Source organism: Columba livia, chromosome 1 (genome assembly GCF_036013475.1).
Source record: "Columba livia isolate bColLiv1 breed racing homer chromosome 1, bColLiv1.pat.W.v2, whole genome shotgun sequence".
NCBI classification, from domain to species: Eukaryota; Metazoa; Chordata; class Aves; order Columbiformes; family Columbidae; genus Columba; species Columba livia.
The window spans coordinates 182,509,037-182,528,966 of record NC_088602.1 but is presented as its reverse complement, the minus strand read 5'-3'; the positions used below and the strand labels follow the sequence as shown (position 1 = coordinate 182,528,966).

Below are 19,930 nucleotides of genomic sequence, written 5' to 3'. Positions count from 1 at the left end.
CAAACTGCCTCTTAGATGAAAAGCCCTTTATCTTCCAAAACATTTTTACTTTGTGGCCATGTGTACTGAACACATAACTCATAGGATTTTGTGCAGTGTACTTTGCGCTACTTATAGTTAGGTACTGATGGGATTTTTTTCAAGCCAATGAAAGCTTTCGCTAGGTTCCAGGTATACTGCTCTGTCATGACTCTTCAGCATTGATCATATCCTTGCAAGACTCCTAAATAGAGTTTCCATTGATTTTTATTCCATTTCTATATGCAGAGTCCTTGCATGGCTGGACTCCATTTCTGTAAATGCAAATGTATATTGGTGCAGTGTCTTCAAGCCACGAAAACAATCTGACAAATCAGAGATGAAGATTTTCTGTATCCATAATGAATTTCTAAGGCTGTGCAGATCTTTAGGTCTGGTGATGAAGGTCTGCAGAGCTGAATTTCTAAAATTTGGTATTACAGTATCACAGTATGTTTGGGATTGGAAGGGACCTCAAAAGATCATCTAGTCCAATCCCCCTGCTGGAGCAGGAACGCCTAGGTGAGGTCACACAGGAACATGTCCAGGCGGGTTTTGAATGTCTCCAGAGAAGGAGACTCCACAACCTCCCTGGGCAGCCTGTTCCAGTGTTCTGTCACCCTCACTGAGAAGAAATTTTTTCTCAAATTTAAGTGGAATTCTTCATATCCATTATAAAATTTGGATAAATGTCTTTGCATTAGATTTTGGTTGCCTAATATTTAAGAAAGGTGCCTGAAGAGGTAGAAAGATTAAGGATAGAAAGTTAAATTTCAGGAAAAAAAATGTACAAATGTGCTGCCTTTTGTTTTCAGAAAATAAGTGTAAAATAATTTTTCACAAAGGCAAAAAGTAAGAAAATGAAAAAAAATGAAAATGCATAGTTTTCCAGACTAATGTTTTACTTTTTTTTTTTTTTTTTTCCATATTGGATAGTGTGAGTGTTAATATTAGAGCAGAATTTATTAATTGTTTCATGCAGTAAGGTCTTCATTCCTTTAATATCCGTAACATTTTAAAGACATATTTTCTTCTTGAGATTCAGATACCAGCAGTAAAATTGCCAAAAGATTGCCAAAAGATAGCATTTTCTGATATTTCAGTTGGTTTCATTTTTCAAAATTAATTGAAAGAAATGGAGTTACAATGTAGATCCAGTATGACCTCTGGAACTCTTAATATAGAAAGGAAAAAGACAGTGCAATGTGATTCTCTTAGATTGTACAGAATTTGCAGTGTAGGCTTACAGAAGAAAAAAAAAAAAGAAACAGCATATCCTATTACCTCTGAAGTGAGGAGGTTGCATTTGGACAACACTAAGAGACAATAAAAGAGACACCATCAATAACACTAGCTTTCACAGAATTACTATTCAGACTAAAGTACTAAAAATGGAGTATGCAGTTGCAATTGCAAAATGTATTCAGCTACTCTCTATTAGTGTGCATCTGAACCAACACAAATGACAGCTGCTTCTACAGGGGGGAGAAAGGATTTTTTATTATTTCTTCCTTTTTTTTTTCCCTCCCTTTGTTTAATTAGAGAAGCAACTCTCTAAAATGCAAAAAGCAGCATCTCTTTTAAGATAGCATATCTGTGAACACTGTGCATAACGAGTCTCGGTGGTGTTCATGGACTATTTTAATCTGCCAGAGTAATAAACAGTGGGGAAGTTTTTTAAATGCTCTGTAGGCAGCTTGGAGTAACATTTCTCATGGCTTTCAATAAATCCCTGTAGTTAGGCAGCCCATGGTTATTGTGAAGCATACACCAATATTTGCAGGAAGTGTAACTGCAGACACTTATTGCCAACATTTGCTGTAGCTGTGTGAAGTACCATTCTGTCTTGTGCTAATACATGTTACAGAATTAAGAGAAAAGAGTCAGACAAGCATTTTATGTGCTTATCATTAAAAACTACAAGAATGGGGAACAGAAATCTGGGAGAGGAGTTGGGAAAAGCATTGCTGAAGTATTGTGGCCTGTCTGGACTATGCTTACACCAGCACCTGACAGCAGGTAATCTCTGTTGTTTCATCCCACTGTTGGTCAGTTGTGAAGTTCTCTGTAGTATGAATATCCAGTAAATTTATGGTTACCAGTTTACTTCTGCTGACTGACTTCCATGTGCTAGACACCTAGACCAGTGTAAGAATGGATAATGTTACCAATAGGCAGGTCTTTGTTTTCTACAAAGTTATTTTCTAGGATGTTGAGGCCTTTTGGTAGCTTTCAGACAGAAACATTGTGAACAGGGCTGTGGTTCACACAAATGCTGTTTTAGGAAAAGAAAACAAAGACCACACACAGACTTCTGTGTCTAGTTTTGGGCAGGAAAGACATCGATAACCTGGAAGCAGTTCAGCAGAGGGCGCCAAGCCCTGAGGCTGCCCCGGGGCTGCAGCACTTGCCCTGTCAGGAGAGGCTGGTGATATGGGACTTGTTCAGCTGGAGAAGAGGAGGCTTTGAGGTCTAACAGCAAGCCCTCAGTAGCTATGGCGAGGTTAGCAAGAAGGTGGAGCCAGGCATAGTGGTGCAGTGGGCATAACTTGAAACAAGAGAGGTTCAGACCAGATAGAAGAAAAGTTTTCTCCATTATGATGGTCAGGCTGTGGGGTAGTTGCCAGAGAAGCTGTGGTCTCCATCTCTGGAGGTGTTTAAGACCCTACTGGATAAAGCCCTCAGTAAGCTCACTTGATCATGTAGCTAACTCTAGTTTGAGCAACAGGTTGGACTAGAGACCTCCTGAGGGCCTTTCTATACCTGAGGTATCCTATAATTCTATGATGTTTGACACTAATTTTCAAATGTGTTATGCCACATGTAGAAGAATTTTATCTTTGTTAGAAGCTTGAACAAATGCAGTGTATTCACCTCATGTAAGAGAGAATGTCTTTTGTAAGCATTTTGATTTAAAGAAACACATTTTATTTCAGTTTCACTGAAAGTTGATTTGCTGCCAAGACAGTTAGAAAAGATGCATACAAGTATAATCAGCTCAATGGGAAGCTCAATAGGTCCTCTTTATGTAGATTTTATAAAAAGTGAGCAGCAAGTGAATAAAATGCACTAACATTTAAAAAAATCCAACAGTTAATAAAATGCTTTTATGTATTTTAATTTTCACAAAATATTTCCTTTTTGCCTTCTAAGCAAATACAGATGTCATTGATGGTGGTCTGAAGTTTGGCACTGAAATCCATACTTAGGAATAAGAATAAAAGATGTGCTTAGTAAAAATGGTCTTTGTCCTGACCAATTTAGTACTTCATCTTATCAACATTTAGATGGCTGCTTAAGTGGTTTCTGAATGGAAGTTGAGCTCCATGTCAACTTTGATGCTCATCTATATGTATAGCATTATAAAATTCAATGTGACACAAACAAAGGTGGGGGTAGGAGGGAGGAAATAGTATTAAACCCATTTTATAGAAGAGGAAGTCAGGATGAAAGATGGCGTTGTAGGCTTATGCTCATATAAGTGCGGGGGACAGACATTAAGCAAACGCCCTGGATTCCTCATCTCAGAAAATGAACAATAAGTTCATGTGTGTGTCAGCAGCAGATTTTTCTAGATGTACTGGAAAGCAAACAAGGTTCAGAACCCAGTAATTTTGTGCACTTTCCTCCTGTAAATCAGAAGGACAGTTTTTATTAGCTTGAGCAGTATTAGGATCAGGACATTGTTGTGTTTGCAAATTAAAGGAAAACATGCTGAAACAGAAGAGTCTTCTCTGAATAACGTGAATAAATCTTACCGGTTATTTCATTTTACAGCAGTGCAAAAGTCCTCTTTCTCTCTTACTTGAATATAGTTAGGGTCCTGAACTCAGCCAGTGACTGTGAGAGAATTGTATCCACCTACCAATAATGAGCAGAAAACTATCGTGTGAACTAGAGTCAGTATGGAGTTGTTTCATTATCTGCATCATTATCCTGGCTTCAGAGTCCCAAATGATGACTTTTTTTTTTTTTTTTCCTGAATTCTTTTGCCTCCAAGGCTTTATGAACAAGATTAATTCACACACACTGCCCCACCCCCTTCCATGTGTAGGGGAACAACAGCAGTTGCATCACTTTTGATGCTGTATATCAAGAAAATCATAGCTCGCCTCCAAGGTGTTCTTTCTAAATGCTCATCTTTTCAATGCCTTCACCTGGGCTCCCTTTTGGATCTGCTGAAGGCAGCTTAAGTGAACACCAGGTACTTGGCATTGCAGTGAGCTGACGGGGACCACATGTCTACTTACCAGCTCCAGATGAACCACAGTAACTTCTTAAAATGCACTGACATTGCCATTTGTCATTCTCTGAACATACTCCCATAGGATTAGGGTCTCAGCTGGTATGAACCGTCTTAGCTCTGTTAAAGGAAATGAGACAGTTTAGTCTAAACAAAAATCTGGTTAAAATATTTTTTGGGATAAGAACCTATGTAAAGAATACAAAAAAGGTCACTTCTTCAAAGATGTATAGTTGATTTTATACATTTTATATTTTTACACTGAGTGGAGTAATGAATACAGAATTCTATACAGAATGAACTGATGATGCTTTATATATTTTTTTTTAATTTAGAAAAATAGTGTAAAGTTTCCCATTTTTTTGCTTCTTTTCTTCATTAGATTTACAGCCTGATGAAGTTTTTAGTACCAGTGTGCATTTTGTAGTGCTGTTTGTCAGCCATATGCAATAACTGCCTATGTTTTAATTTGAAAATTTTGAAATGATTGTGTTTGCTATTATGTAAAACTTCAAAATACATGTTGGCAGAAATATTAATTGTAAATTGTTCATTTAAAAAGATTGCCTCCATAGTTTTATGCTGCAAACTGATCTTGAAAGGAGGGCCTGAATAGTTCACAGTAGCAGAACTAATAAGGTTTTGAAATTGATCACCCCAGTGGTTATGAGATTCAAATGAGAATAGGAGGGAAATTACTGTTATCTTTTTTCATTATTATAGAAATGGCTATTGTTGACATTCTGCTTCTGTGAAGTAAATTGTGTGATGAAACTGTAGTGTGTTTTGGGTATAATGGGTAACAAGTCATTAAGCGAGGTCTCCAGCATCTGTGCATAGGGGAGCCAAAAATATTTTCTGCTTTACTGTAGTCTGTTGGCAGTGATTGCACAAATAATTTCTGCTCACTGACCATTATGCCACAAGCTTTTTAATATGCAGCCAAAAATATATTATGATAAACTGTATGTCATGTATTTCTAGAACTACAGGTATATCCCAGATAGCATTTCTAATGACTAGGTTTCAATTTTGTATATATAGCAAGAATAAATTAGTAGTTAATCATTTATTTTAGCATGAAGGGGAACAAGTGATAAATGCTGAAAAAGATTGTGATAGGATTTGCTATAATTGAAAACCAAAGCATAGTGTCCTTGTAATAGAGGTGGGAGTCTAATAAGTGAGGGACCTCTAAAAGAGAGAGAATAGAATAATGGATGAGGAAATCAATGAACAGATTGAAAATAGGTACATACCTAAAGAAGAAAGGTGACCTTTAATGGATTTCAGGGGACTGACTAGGTGACTGGCTAAATTAATCACCATTTCACTGCTAATGCAAGATTTTGTGCAAAAAACCCCACAAAATTGCCTGCATACAACATCGTAGAAATGGTTGGCATGTATAGTTAAAAGTAGCAGTATCATGTGGTTATTTGGGAGTATTATGGGGGATGTCCTGTTCTATTTCTGATATAGTATCTGTAGATATGATCATATTTAAAAGAAGGATTTAGATTTCTAGTAATAAAAGTCATTCTACTGCTTCTAAAGCTTACACAGTAGTTACAACTTTAATTAAGCAGGTTTTCAAGAATAGGGAATAGTGACTAAGTTCATAAACCAGACAGATATGCTTTGTAAATGAAGAAGAAAACTAATTAAGCCAAGCATATCCGCATAATATTAATTTTTAAAAGCACTTCAAGCATATTTGTAGTAAATCTTGCCACAGCTATTACATATTTCCTAATGAGTTATTCTACAGTTCAGGTTCAGCATCTTTGCTGCCAACACTCCATAGCCAGGTAAAAAATTGTATCCTTAGGCATTATGCTAGTGTTTATTTCAGCGCAATTAACTTTTCAAGCCCTATTTATGAAAAGGGCAAAAATGGCATAAGTAATTTTTAAGTACCATAATATTTTTTCAATCCTGTAAATTTTATTCAGCTGCTGTTAATTGTAGTTTCTTTGCAATGGGAGAGAGGTTAAAATGGAGCACTTTCTTGTCTCTATCACGATCTCTCTCACATAGGGTAGAAGAGGGCTAAATTTTGTTGTATGTATATATGTTTGGAAGGCAATTAACAGAATTAGGAAACTGCTACATTTCCTTCCATAGGAAGATGAAATGAGAAACTATGTATTTCACAGAATCACACAGAATGTTAGGGATTTGAAGGGACCTTGCATGATCATCTAGTCCAATCCCCCTACCGGAGCAGGAACACCTAGATGAGGTTACACAGGGAGGCGTCCAGGTGGGTTTTGAATGTCTCCAGAGTAGGAGACTCCACAACCTCCCTGGGCAGCCTGTTCCAGTGTTCTGTCACCCTTACTGAGAAGAAGTGTCTTCTCAAATTTAAGTGGAACCTCCTGTGTTCCAGTTTGAACCCATTACCCTTATCCTATCGTTGGTTGTCACCGAGAAGAGCCTGGCTTCATCCTCGTGACACTCACCCTTAATATATTTGTAAACATTAATGAGGTCACCCCTCAGTCTCCTCCAAGCTAAAGAGACCCAGCTCTCTCAGCCTTTCCTCATAAGGGAGATTCTCCACTCCCTTAATCATCTTTGTAGAGGGGAAGGAGGACCTCTCTCAATCTACTAACCACCCCCCTTCTAATACACCCCAGGATGCCATTGGCCTTCCTGGCCACAAGGGCACAGTGCTGGCTCATGGTCATCCTGCTGTCTACCAGGACCCCCAGGTCCCTTTCCCCTACACTGCTCTCTAATAGGTCATTCCCCAACTTATACCTGGGGTTGTTCCTACCCAGATGCAAGACTACACTTTCCCGTGCTCTATTTCATTAAATTTTTCCCCGCCCAACTCTTCCAGCCTGTCCAGGTCTCACTGGATGGCAGCACAGCCTTCTGGCGTGTCAGGCACTCCTCCCAGCTTAGTGTCATCAGCAAACTTGCAGATAGTACACTCTATTCCCTCATCCAAGTCATTGATGAATATATTGAATAATACCAGCCCCCAGTACTGACACTTGAGGTGCTCCACTAGATACAGGCCTCCAACTAGACTCCACCCCATTGACCATTTACATTGTTAGATTTAGATAGTTAAGTATAAAGCACTTTCTGATGTATTGGCTGCAGTGTTTGTTTGCACTTTTATGTTTCCTCAAATTATTTATCTAAAAAAAATCTTTGACATTTTCAGTTATTTGAGAGATGTGATAAACCTGTTAGGGTGTTGCTTCTTTGGTTGAGTTTCTGTATTTCTCTAAAGCAAGCTTTACTTTCGTGACAGATTACTGAGAGATCATTAATTCTTGTCTTCTTCTGCTGGGAAATACTGATAATGTTTGAACAGGTTCAGTTAGATCAGCTTTAGATATGTTCTTTTGGGATCTCTGCTACATAAAATCTGAAAATTTTTGTCAATTTCTGAAGTAATGACAAATCCCTGAGGACTTTTAGCCAAACTGTTTGCTCTGTCAATTCAAATACTCCTTTTTTTTTTTCTTTTTTTTTTTTTTCCTTGAGAATGTAAAAGTGCAGGTAACATCAAATTTTTAATAATTACTTTCCTTCCAGCTGTGACACACAGACTTAAACTGTTCCATCATTCATGCTTGAGATTACCGAGACATGGGCAAAAATAGCGGATATGTCACAAATGCTACATACATGTCTACTGATTTTTGTAGGATTCTTAAAATCTGGAGTATTCTATGTGTTACTCAAAGGCTGAGCAGTCAAGTTTAACTGTGAGGTCCATAGCTGATGTTATACATACTCTTAACGAAAAAAATAACTTTGCTTGAAAATCATAAATAAATAAATAGATAAGGAGACTGAGACAAAGAAAGCTATACCAGTGGCCAGCTGGAAAGGAAGAGACTGGGATGTCTCCAGGCAACATTCCTCTTCCATCTTTTTCATCAGTGCCACAGATATTCCCCAGAACACTTCCAACAGTAACTGTACAGTTAGATCAAGACCAACTTGGTCTCCCTGCTGATTTCTCTTACACATTAGTGCTGATGGTGCTGACTGCAACCCACTGATCAGGTGCAGATTTTGCACTCGTTTAACTGCTTGTGAAATTTGTAGTTGTGTATTTCTGGATACTGCTTTTGGGCTATCTAAATGGTAATTATCTGCTAATGTTATCTCCTAAGTTCTACATGTTCTTGGCCATACAGTTAAAAACCAAAAGCTACAAAGTGGAAGGTCAGAGAGGAGTGGGAGGAGAAAGGGTGACTTAAACATCAGTCAAAAGCTGTTCCTGTGAGAAACTCAACATCAGAGACATATCAAAGTCTTGCAATTCAATGACACAAAGCCTTGAGGACAAGAGCATTTGGGAGTACAAGGTAAAAGTATTGCCACAGCAGCCTTGGAGTATATCAGTGAAAGACTACAAAATCAAAAGCAGACTTCAGTGCTACAAGTGAAAGGTTATAGGGCTGTAAAAGGAAAGCCTTAAAGCACAGGACAACATCTGTGCCTTTCACTTCTCTGTGGAAAATGTGAATTTTGATGATGATGAACATGAAAAGACAGACCATTTTGTAGGTAATTCAAGACTCATTATTTAATGTGAACACTCAAGAATTCTGCATGGACACAACTAAAAATTTACAGTAGAAATACCTGTGTCAACAGTTAATCAACTAGTGAAGTGCAGTGTAGTATAACTCATCCTATAACCACCTTCTTTAATTTTTAGGGAATGTTTTAGGAAATTACATTTCTGTTCTCCCCTCTGCCCTCACCCATCTATGCTCATGTATCCTTTATACATCTTTGTACCAGTCCTAAAGCCAGTCTGTAAAAGCCTCTGCATAGGTAATTGTGTTCTTGTGTATCCTTTGATGTACATAATGGATTTTGAGGTGCCTTTTAGAAATATTTTAAGTCTGTATACACTGTCATCTTCATACACAGGCATGTGAAGATAATTTTGAACATGCCAAGATATGTTGGACATATACTCTTTAGCCCACAGTTGTCTTTTACCAGAGTTTAAGAAGTTCCTGGCAAGTTACATCTTTTAGCTGCTCTATTCTGTTCTGCTGTACTTAACTGTTAGATGCTTACTTGTTGCCAGAACAAGGGCAAGAGATTAGCATATGTTGCTGTAGGATGTTTTTTTCCTTCTTTTCTTAGTGGCTACTTCTTTAGGGTTGAATAAGAATATGAGCAGTTTCCATGTTGTATATTCAGTGCTGAAAGAAAATCACATAATTTGTATTTGAATTTTTTTAATCCAAGGTCTTCTGTAATAAACAATTTAAAGTTGAGTAGGGAAATTTAAGTGTCTTTAGTTTGCAAAGGAAAACTGTAAGTTTTACAGGCTTTATAGGTGGGATTCAGTTGCTTAAACATACCTGTCTTGTGGCATTTTAGATGCCCTAGTTATCCTGTCTGGTCTTATAAGCTACAGTTTCAGAAAGGCACAGTACTCTTGAACATTGTGTTATAGCTGCCTGTGTCATGAGGATGTCTCAGTAGACTACCTAAAATAGCACCAGTCACTTATGTGTAGGCACACGAGTCACTCTTCATAACAAATTAGATGGTTCCTGAGAAGCAATTAAAAATATCATGCTGAAGTTTTGGCAAACATCCAGCAACCTTTTGGGGCTTAAATCTTTGAGTCATTTACTGTATAGAAATTGTTCTTTGAATTTTCTTATATGTACATGAAGTTAGCTTAAGGATGGTGTACATCTCTGAAGTGTAAAGAGCAATGAGTGAAAACTGTTTATATTCAAATCATTCTTTGTCTCCCAAGTATCCTCACTGGGTGATACTTGAAGAATGGTCAATAATAGAAGATTGTCCCTGATGTTAAGGTGTGTGACCAGCTTCTAATGTCATTTTCTTGTAGACATTATTTAACATATGATGCTGGGAGAGTGGCTGTGTTCTGGAGAATAAATTTATATAGAGCACTGGTTGTGACAGTTGACAGTAAGGACAGAAAGTCACAAGGCCCTGTTTTTGCTAAATTTATAAACCCTTCTAAATATTTTATGTAGTGTACATGAATTTTAAATTTGGATATAGTGTACATATATAAATACATATATCTACTTATATAAATATATTTTTCTGTATAAGTCATGTGTACATGAATGAGAAAAAAACCCTGCCAAATTTGTCAAGAATCAAGAGGTATAAGATACATTTACTGGGAACAGAACTGAAAAATATATTGAAATGAATAATGATTCAGCTATTCAAACCTAGATTTTGTGTTGTCACTTTACAGGCAACTGAAGTTTTCAGTCTAAATATAAATTAGGTGTATAATATATGCTTAAACATACTGACTTTAATTACGAGAAATTCAAAACTTCATTACTCACTGGAGACAAATTTGGCTTAGACTAAATAGAACCAGACTGGAGAAATAAACTTCATGTCTCTTGAAACAATGAAAGATTGCTAAGCTGGTGTTCTCAAGTACCTGAAACTCTCCATCTGACAGTTACAGCATCTGGGAATAAATGCAAATTTGAAAACAAATTAAGTTGAAGAACTTGTTTTGTTTTCTTTCCTGTTGAGCTTTGTTTGGTAAAGTTACAAAGCAAAGATATTGTCCTGAACAGGACATTTCTGAAAACAGGATTTGCATCCCTGTAAGTCTGCAGGAAGAATGAAATGGTTCACTTATTTTGAAAATGAGAAATTTGCTCCTGAAATTCAGACTAAATTTAACATAGTTAATTTATTTTCAGTTTTTACGTCAATTTTAAGGTATTGCACAGATACAAGTGTGATTTGCTTCAATAGTTATTTCTAATGTCAGACATGCAAACATCAATTGTGATAACCCTGCATGGTTCTGTGCAGAGAGATTGTTGGATAGGTCAGTAGTTGAGAGATAATCAGAATCATTAGTCATGTTCATTCACTGTCAGTTTTTCACAAACTGTAATTAAATTAGGTATAAAGATCTTATTACTGAATGGAGTCTGTAGTCCCCAGTGGAAGATGCAATACTGTGAGAATCTTGAGTTCCAAAATAAAACCAATGGTTCAAATTGGAGCTTCGCAAAAGAAATCATGTTTGCAAAGCAGAATGCAAAACTGCATTATCATGAAGCTCTGGCTGGCTGTGCTGTCACCCAGACATTCAGACTGTTGAAAGGAAGAATGTGATCAGTCACCAAAAATTAAAGAAAGCCAAATGTGTGTACCAGGAAATGTGTGTACCAGGAAATTATTGTTAAATTGAAACATTTAATGTGTATTAAAGCCAATGAGAATTCCTGAGAACACTGACTGACAGAAAATTAGGAAATCTCTTATTAAGTCCCCAGGTTAATAACCTTGTGGTTTATAATTTCTTCCAAGTTTTTTTTTTAATATAAACAATCACACTGATTTTCAATAAACTCATGGTGTAGGGTTTTTTTGTTTGTTGGGTTTGTTTGTTTGTTTTACTTTTGAAACCTGTGGATTTCTAATCACCCAACTGGGATTTTTAATAACCAGTACTCTGACCCACAAAGTTATGAAAGCAAATAAGCTGTCTAGCTTTGCAGAAGACATTTTCTCCCCATTTAAACAAAGAAATAAGAAGCTTTTCCTTTTATATGTTGGTTCTGGAAAAAAAAATACCAAATGGAGCTCTTTCAAGCTCTTCAGTGCCATTGTCCTCAATATCTTCTCTGAAAAGAGTCTCCACAAAACTGAAAATGCGTTTATGCACCGGAGATCATGGGAAGCCAGGGAACATAACATTTCTAAGGATATCTTTCAGTGCAGTTAACATAAATATTAACCAAAACCTAATCTAGAATCTCTTACATCAATGGAAGTATTTCCGTTGTGTTGAGTGAATTGTGGATCAGATTTCTGTGTTACGGCAAGCACTGGAATTTCTGAAGGACACTTACTGAATAATGACACCTGAATGACACCTGAATAAGAGATGTAACTGGCCGAACTTTCATAGGTTATTTGATCAAGTCATGTCAGTACAGATTTGAAAAATCACACTTTCATATTTTAAAAATTATGGCCCAGTTATAAGTGATGACACACATCACACTGATATAAGGCTATTATGAGACACAAAATTTTAGGAAAGTACTACATCCAGTAAGTAAAATCTAAGTGAAAAAACTGCTGTTGCTGACTCAGTCCTGCTGCAAACAGTTTCTTCTCTGCTCCCAGGAACAGTACTTGTAATTTTTTTATTTGTGGAAAGGGAAAAGCTCAACAATGATGACAGTATGAAGGACTGAAAACCTGACATATTTCCACAGCTCACTAGAAATAATAGGTGCAGATGTCATTTTTCTGTTCTTCTTTGGAAGAGGCTCTGGAGATTTGTCACAGTATGGAGCATCTCCATAACCACTGTATTACATCTTTTGGGCAATGCCTGTAGCAGAAGCAATAGCAAATACAATTTTATCTTGAGTCTTGACAACATACTTTGATTTATATAGATTTTATGAAACAGTAGTTTCAGGATTTTGATTTGTTGCTGAATATATGATTGTATAATATACTGCTAATATAGCTGTAAATAATTCATCGCTGGTCCTCTAACACCTTCTATTTTCTGTGGTCATTGCTTTAAAAATATGTTGAGTAGTAATCTTGAAAACCATGGTAGCAAATCTACAAATACATCAGTGACTCTTCCCTGATATAATATTCAAGTTAAGTAATTTTGTTACATGTCTTGCCTATTTTATTACAGTGAAACTGCACAAAAGTAAATTAAACCAGAGAGTTCTAGAGTTTCTAGCCAGGGGGAAGTATATGCTAAGTAGTTAATTTATGTTTATTTCACTTAATTCAGAGCTATGTTCTTTTCCTGAGTTTTATATTGCATTGTACTGGGAGACTAAATGTACATTTAAGAGGCTAGTAGTAATATTTGTCTGGGATTGCTCTTTCACCAGCATTTTCTGGCTTCTAGAGGTGAATTAATATCCTTATTAATGTATTATATGCTATAGCCTATAACAGTAAGTATGGGAACATATATGACCAAATGTACGAGAGAAGTTCTTAGTTCTACACAACTCTCAACCACCTGTATCCTGTTAAGAACTAGATAATCAGTCTGACTTTGTATGGCTGATATGTTCCATATGTCTGTTGGTATAATCAATGTAAATCAGTTTTCCCAGATTTAAGTTCAATAGGGAGCTGCCAATCTGTGTGTAATTTCACGCATTGTTTGTCTAAATGAAAGATTCAGATGCAAGATTTTGCACTGGGAACATTAAGTAGATTTGATCTCCAAACTAGGGGACTTCTTGTCAGTAAACTGATGAGCTGTTTTTCCTTGCAGTGCATGTGTGTTATCAGTAATCCTCTTGGAATTGTAAATGCTGAATTCAATATAATCACAATGAGTTGGAATTCAGAACAAAATGAAGTATAATAGTATCTGACAATATAAAAAGCAGGCAAATAGCTTTTCTCCACCCCCCCCCCCCCCCCCCAGTCTGTAGCATGGCATAGGGCAAATCTTTTCTCCAAGGAACCTCTGTAAAAAGGCACCCAGTCAAATAATCCAGCTTCCCTTAAAACAAGCAAATAAAGAAATAAAAATTCAGCGTATACCATGTGGTTCTTGTACTGATGCATCAATATAGGTGGTGTGTCAGCTATGATAAGGTAGCTTGTGATGTGCATTTTACTTCACAAAGAGGCATTGTTCTTGCCATTGCATTTGTCATGAAAATTGCGAAGTATAAAATAATTGGCTAGGAGTTGTTATATAAGAAAAGAGATTGGACTGGGGGGAAGTCATGCAACATAAAGTGAATAGCAAACAGGAATATTGTAGTTTTACAGAAACTAAATTTAATTACATAACAGAAACTAAATTTAATTACTTAACAGAAACATAATTTTAGGACACAGTATGTAATTATTCTGTTTAGTACAGAAACGGAGAAGCCTTAGCAAGAACAGCAGACATTTTTGAGGGCACCTAAAATGTGCACACGAAGTGGACAGATGAGGGAAAGCTGAAGGGATGTGAACATTTGGAAAATGTAAGATTGATAGAGGAAATCTGATAATAATTTTCAATATGTAAAAGTTTGCTCCATGATCGATATGATTAACTGCTCCCCATAGCTTTAGAAGACATACAAGATTAGAAAAAGTGATTGGATTAAACCATTAAGAATCATGCATTAACTGTTTGAAATAACTTGATAACCAAAAGATTGTTATGTACTACGTATTGCTTTATGCAAGAAAGCTGTGGTATTTCTGCCACTGTAAGATTGCAATAACAGGTTAAAAAACTTTTGAAGAGATGATTAAATTTCATTTAACTTCTGTTTGTTAGATTAAGTGTGAATCCCCATAGCATAGATATTTAATGTGGAGAGATTAGTTCCATCCTGTGTTGGTTTTGGATGAGAAAACAAAATGTGGATGTGTTGCTTGTGACTGTGTTTTCAAGATGAGTTAACTTAAACATTGTTCTCTAGAAGGAAGCTCATGACTCCATTAAAATCATCAGAGCTCTAGAAATGTATATTGAGTTGAATTACAAAAGAAATGGTGTCCAATCTACATAACATGTGTGTACCATAATGCACCTCTTGTCTTTGCTTCTGTGTAACTTATGCTGTACATCCTTTCTAGCTTCTGTATGCTTGATTTCCCTTTCCAAGGCAAGACGTAAAGGAGAGGATAGGAGATACTTGTGGGTCTTGTACTAACATAGGCTAGGATGGACCAGGAGTGATCTGGAAGTCAGGAAGCATTCCTGAGACCTATTGTTTGGCAGTGGGCTGAATCTCTTAATTTTAATAGACTAATGGGCCAGCTGGAAGCCCAGAACCTAAAATACTATGTACTACAGAGGAAACTGAAACTTGGAGTTACAGAGCTGCATCACTTGGAAGCTCCAATAGTAAGGTAATAAAATGAAAACAGAAGGCTTGTGTATAAGGTAACTTTTCTCCATGATAACAGCCTTTCAAAATGTCATGGTTTTTAAGTAATTTTCATCCATTTTCAGTGATTGCAGTTCACAATGTAGAGATAGCCATTTGAAGAGGGTCCAGATGTAATCACAGTATCACAGAATGGTTAGGGTTAGAAAGGACCTCTGGAGATCATCACCTACCTGCCAAAGTAGGTTCACCTGGAGTAGATTGCACAGGAATGTGTCCAGGTGGGTTTGAATGTCTCCAGAGAAGGAGAATCCACAGCCTCTCTGAGCAGCCTGTTCCAGTGCTCTGGCACCCTCAAAGTAAAAAAGTTTTTCCTCCTATTCAGATGGAACCTCCCATGCTTCAGTCTGTGTCCGTTGCCCCTCGTTGTATTGCTGGGCACCACTGAAAGGAGTCTGATCCCATCCTCTTGACCTCTAGCCTTGAGATATTTATAAACGTTTATGAGATCCCTTCTCAGCCTTCTCCAGGCTGAACAGACCCAGCTCTCTCAGTCTCTCCTCACAAGAAAGATGCTCCAGACCCCTAATCATGTTTGTAGCCTGCCACTGGACTCTCTCCACTAATTCCTTGTCCTTCTTAAATTGTGGGGCCCAGAACTGGATGCAGTACTCCAGATGTGGCCTCCCTAGGGCAGAGTAGAGGGGGAGAAGAACCTCCCTTGACCTGCTGGTCACACTTTTCTTTATGCACCTCAGGATACCATTGGCCTTCTTGGCCACAAGGGCATATTGTTGACTCATGGTCAACCTGTTGTCGACCAAAACTCCCAGGTCCTTCTCTGCAGTGCTGCTTTCCAGCAGGTCTGCCCCTAACCTGTACTGGTGCCTGGGGTTATTCCTCCCCAAGTGCAGGACCCTACACTTGCCCTTATTGAACTCCATCAGGTTCTTCTCTGCCCAGTCCTCCAGCCTGTCCAGGTCTCACTGAATGGCAGCATAGCTTTGTGGTGTGTCAGCTCTTCCTCCCTGTTTGGGATTATCAGCAAACTTGCTGAGGGTGCATGTTACTAACTTAAATTCCAATTCTACTTACTTATTTTATCCTCAAAGCTTGTGAAGATTTTGTTGTATAAAAGTATGTATACACAGAGGCATGTATTCTGTAACTATACAATATATATGTTGTATTATTAGATATACTTTTATATGTGTATAATCACATATAAATATATTTTATATGCATATATATATATGTACATAAAATTGTGTTCACAGTTGCCTGGTGGTATCTATGGCTGGAAGAACAGGGCCCTCTACTGCCATCACTGCCATTTTAAGGAAAGTTCAAAAGGAGTCCAGTCTCATTGGAGACAAAGTTGTGGCAAATACTACAGTCAAAACAATGAGATAGAATGGAACTACAGTCTGCTGCAGCTGATAAATTTTATTTTCTCTTCTTATCTGAGAGAAGGAGGAGAAGGGAGCACAGCTATTTAGAAGAGTTTCAGTACTTTTACAGGCATACATGAAAAGCACTTCTCCAGGCAAGAGAGAGAAGAGAAGAATTTAAGCTATTTGAACATTTTCTGAACCTGCTTATTTCTTGCTTTCCCTCTGTTTCTCTAGAGACTTTGCATGCCAGTTGTTTCCTCAGGCACTGCCCCTTTTCTTCCTTTGTCCTGGATGCTGTTGGAGGAGGAGCCCAGGGAAAATTCCTTCTGGACAATAATCATTGTAATAAGTAATAGTGGTAATGGAAAAGGGCACATTGTGCCTGGAACAGAAGGCTTAATTGAGCATGCAATTGCATCATGTCTCTCTGTCTAGTAACACATCTTCTTTTGTGCTGTTAGTAACTTCTAGCAACTCTACACTCCCCTCAATCTCTATACCACTTTTAAAAGAGACAATTATAAACCATCAGAAGACTACTACATTTTGAGATTTTTCTGTCATTAAAGATTTCACCAAATAAAATATAGAGACATCCATAAATTCTATACATGCATATCGATTTTCTCTCAACTCTACAATTTTTTATGCAAATATAGTGATTCCCATGGAATAAAGCTAGTTTCTGGTTCCCTTCTTTTCACTCTTATTACGTCCTGTTCTTCTCCTACAGCTTCCTTTCCTTCTTCATCTAGTCACAGATGTAATAGTTTTTTTTTTCCAACTTTATTTCTCTGTCCTCTCTGCTCTTTCATGAATTTTTATTCTTTATTCTCTTTTATTTAATCTTCTAAATTTTTAATCCTGTTTATCTGGCTCTTTGCCCTCACTCTGATTCATTATTCTTGTCTGTCTTAAAGAAACTTGTCCTTGATCCCAATTGCCTTTTTAGCATGTGTCTCATTTCACTTGATCTCTTTTTCCATTTATAAAATAACTGAACATTTGTGGGGTTTTGTTTGTCTGTTTTTATGATCAGTGTCTCATGTTCGTGGCCCACTCTTCTGTCATAGGCACTCTCCAGTTTGATTTTCTGATTCACCTGAAACTTCTCTCACAAAAATCTGCTAGCCAGATTTCAAGACCATTATTCTGTTCTTATCTTCCTTGATCCATCAGCTACAGTTTATTTTCTTCTTTGCATTCACAGCTTACATCTAGTATAAAATCCAAGGGTTTGGGGGGTTTCATTATTTTCTTCCCCTCATCACTGAATCAGGTTTAAGTTGTGATCTGGTACTCTGTATGTTATTTTCTTGAACATATGTCCAGGGTTGTGGGTATCTATTGAGCTATCATCATCATTAAGTTTACCTTAGGTTTTCTGCCTCCCTGACACCTTCTTGTGGATGTGCAGTCGCCAACTCCCATTTGACATCTACTCCAAGGCTCTTATTTGCTCTATGTCCCAAGCTGTTTGCTCTTTCCCTTCTCTGTGTGTGTCACGCTGTCTCTGCTTGTGTTTCACCTCACTTGGGTCAATGTGCCAAAATCCACTGCCTGATTTTGTCAGTCTCATATCAGGCTGCAATTATGCCTTATGGGCTCTCATCATAAAGATTATTTCATAGCACAAAATGTGTGTGTGAGGTCTGTGTCTCTTCAGAAATAAAAGCGTAATAAGGGCTTTAGGCTTGATTACTGTAGCTCTGACTTCTCTGGTCTTTACAAATGCAGGGGGCAGGAGTGTTAGAGGGTGGACTTTGGGACTCTTCTTACTCATAAATTTATCTTGTCAGTTCTGTTTCTTTGAGTCCACTCATAGATCATCTTGTCATGCACAAGTTGCAAATCATCATTCTCAAGACTCAGTTCTTCCTTTTCAGTCCCATTTTATTTTCTGCATTATCTTGCGGTGCATGGAACTTGGCTTCTGCATCTTCTCAGCCTGAGGAAGAACTTCCTCTAACTACTAACTTAATAATTCAAGTAAATATTGTTTAGTTTCTTTTATGTTCCCCCCTTCAAAACAAACAAACAAACACAACCAAAAAAAACCCCAAACAAAACTAAAACAAACAAAAAAAACCACAGTAAAAAGTAAACCTCTGTAAATCCATTTTGATAGCCGTTTGTGACAATCTTTATAATGTTTACAACTTTACAGATGCTTTTGTGTTGCTCTTTGTGCTGATTTCCTTGTGTCTTTGTATGCCTGCATTCTGATTTGCATCCAGTGCAACTTTTATACTTTGATTGCAAACGTCTTGGGACATAATGATAGAAAAGCTGTCATAGTAATGCCAGATCTGTTGGTAGAAATTCTAGATGCTACTGTGTAAATTCGTGAATACCAATAAATACAGGCTTTATTTGGTCACAATTACCTGCCTTCGTGAAGCTTACAACACGTATCTGACATATAATTGATGATCTGTTTATATAGAAAGTTTAAAGTCTTTTAGCACATAACTGTTAGAGTTTTGGTAAATTACAGCTTCAAATAGTTAAAATACTTTCAGGAAAAAAAAAGATGGTGTGTTTCTGAAATTCTAGATAGCTCTAATGGCATATTACCCTATAGTGTTTTCTTTTATTTAATGCCTTCCTTAATTTTATGTATTTGTCTGTGTTGTTTTTGAAAAATCAAATCTATCCTTTGGTAATGTGATTTGCAGGAAATGAAGAATAAAGCACTACAAATGAAGTGCTTCTAAACAAACTGTAATTAATTACATGTGCAAATGCATTGACTAAGTTTGGGGTTGCAATTAGATAACTAATTATGTTGAAAATGGCATAGCACATTTAAATAGATGCTGGTGCCTCTGGCTCATCCTGTTCTCTCTAGGCTGTTATTTAAATATGCAGCTATTCTCTTGCTGTTAGTTATAACCTGATATAGTTTAAAAACATGGTTGCATGCCTAATTAGACATATAATCGTGATGTTTAGGTATGCAAAATATAAAATCTTTGTAGTAATTTAAGGTGCATTCTTCTACTTCAGAGAAAAGCTGTCCATCAAATGTTGTACAGAAGATCTGTTTATTATTGCAGCATTTCTTAACAAAAAAAAATGTTCCTCACTATAAACTACAGAACTGAAACTGTGTTGCCTTGTATAATGTCTAGCAGCGATCAAGTTAGTCCCTTTATAATCACCCTTTCAGTTGCCTGTTTAAACCTGGTTCCAGACTCATATGATCTCTCAAGGTAATTTTTTATACAAAGAAATTTAACCTCCCTTTAACAGGATAAGGGGATAGACAATTATCTCTCAGAAATAATGTAGATCCAGCCTAATTGCAAAAGGTAGAATGAAATGAATCATGTCATGAGTGTATGTGTATGAATAATGTCACCAGTTTCTTAGACCTTTTTTCAGATTACTAGATACATTTTGCATGAGAT

General features: G+C 37.0%; 1 protein-coding gene across 11 annotated transcripts in view; it reads left to right on the top strand.

Annotated features, from left to right (window-relative positions):
• IMMP2L (inner mitochondrial membrane peptidase subunit 2) overlaps positions 1–19,930 on the top strand; it is a 461,654-nt gene that overhangs the window by 307,263 nt on the left and 134,461 nt on the right. The window lies entirely within an intron of this gene.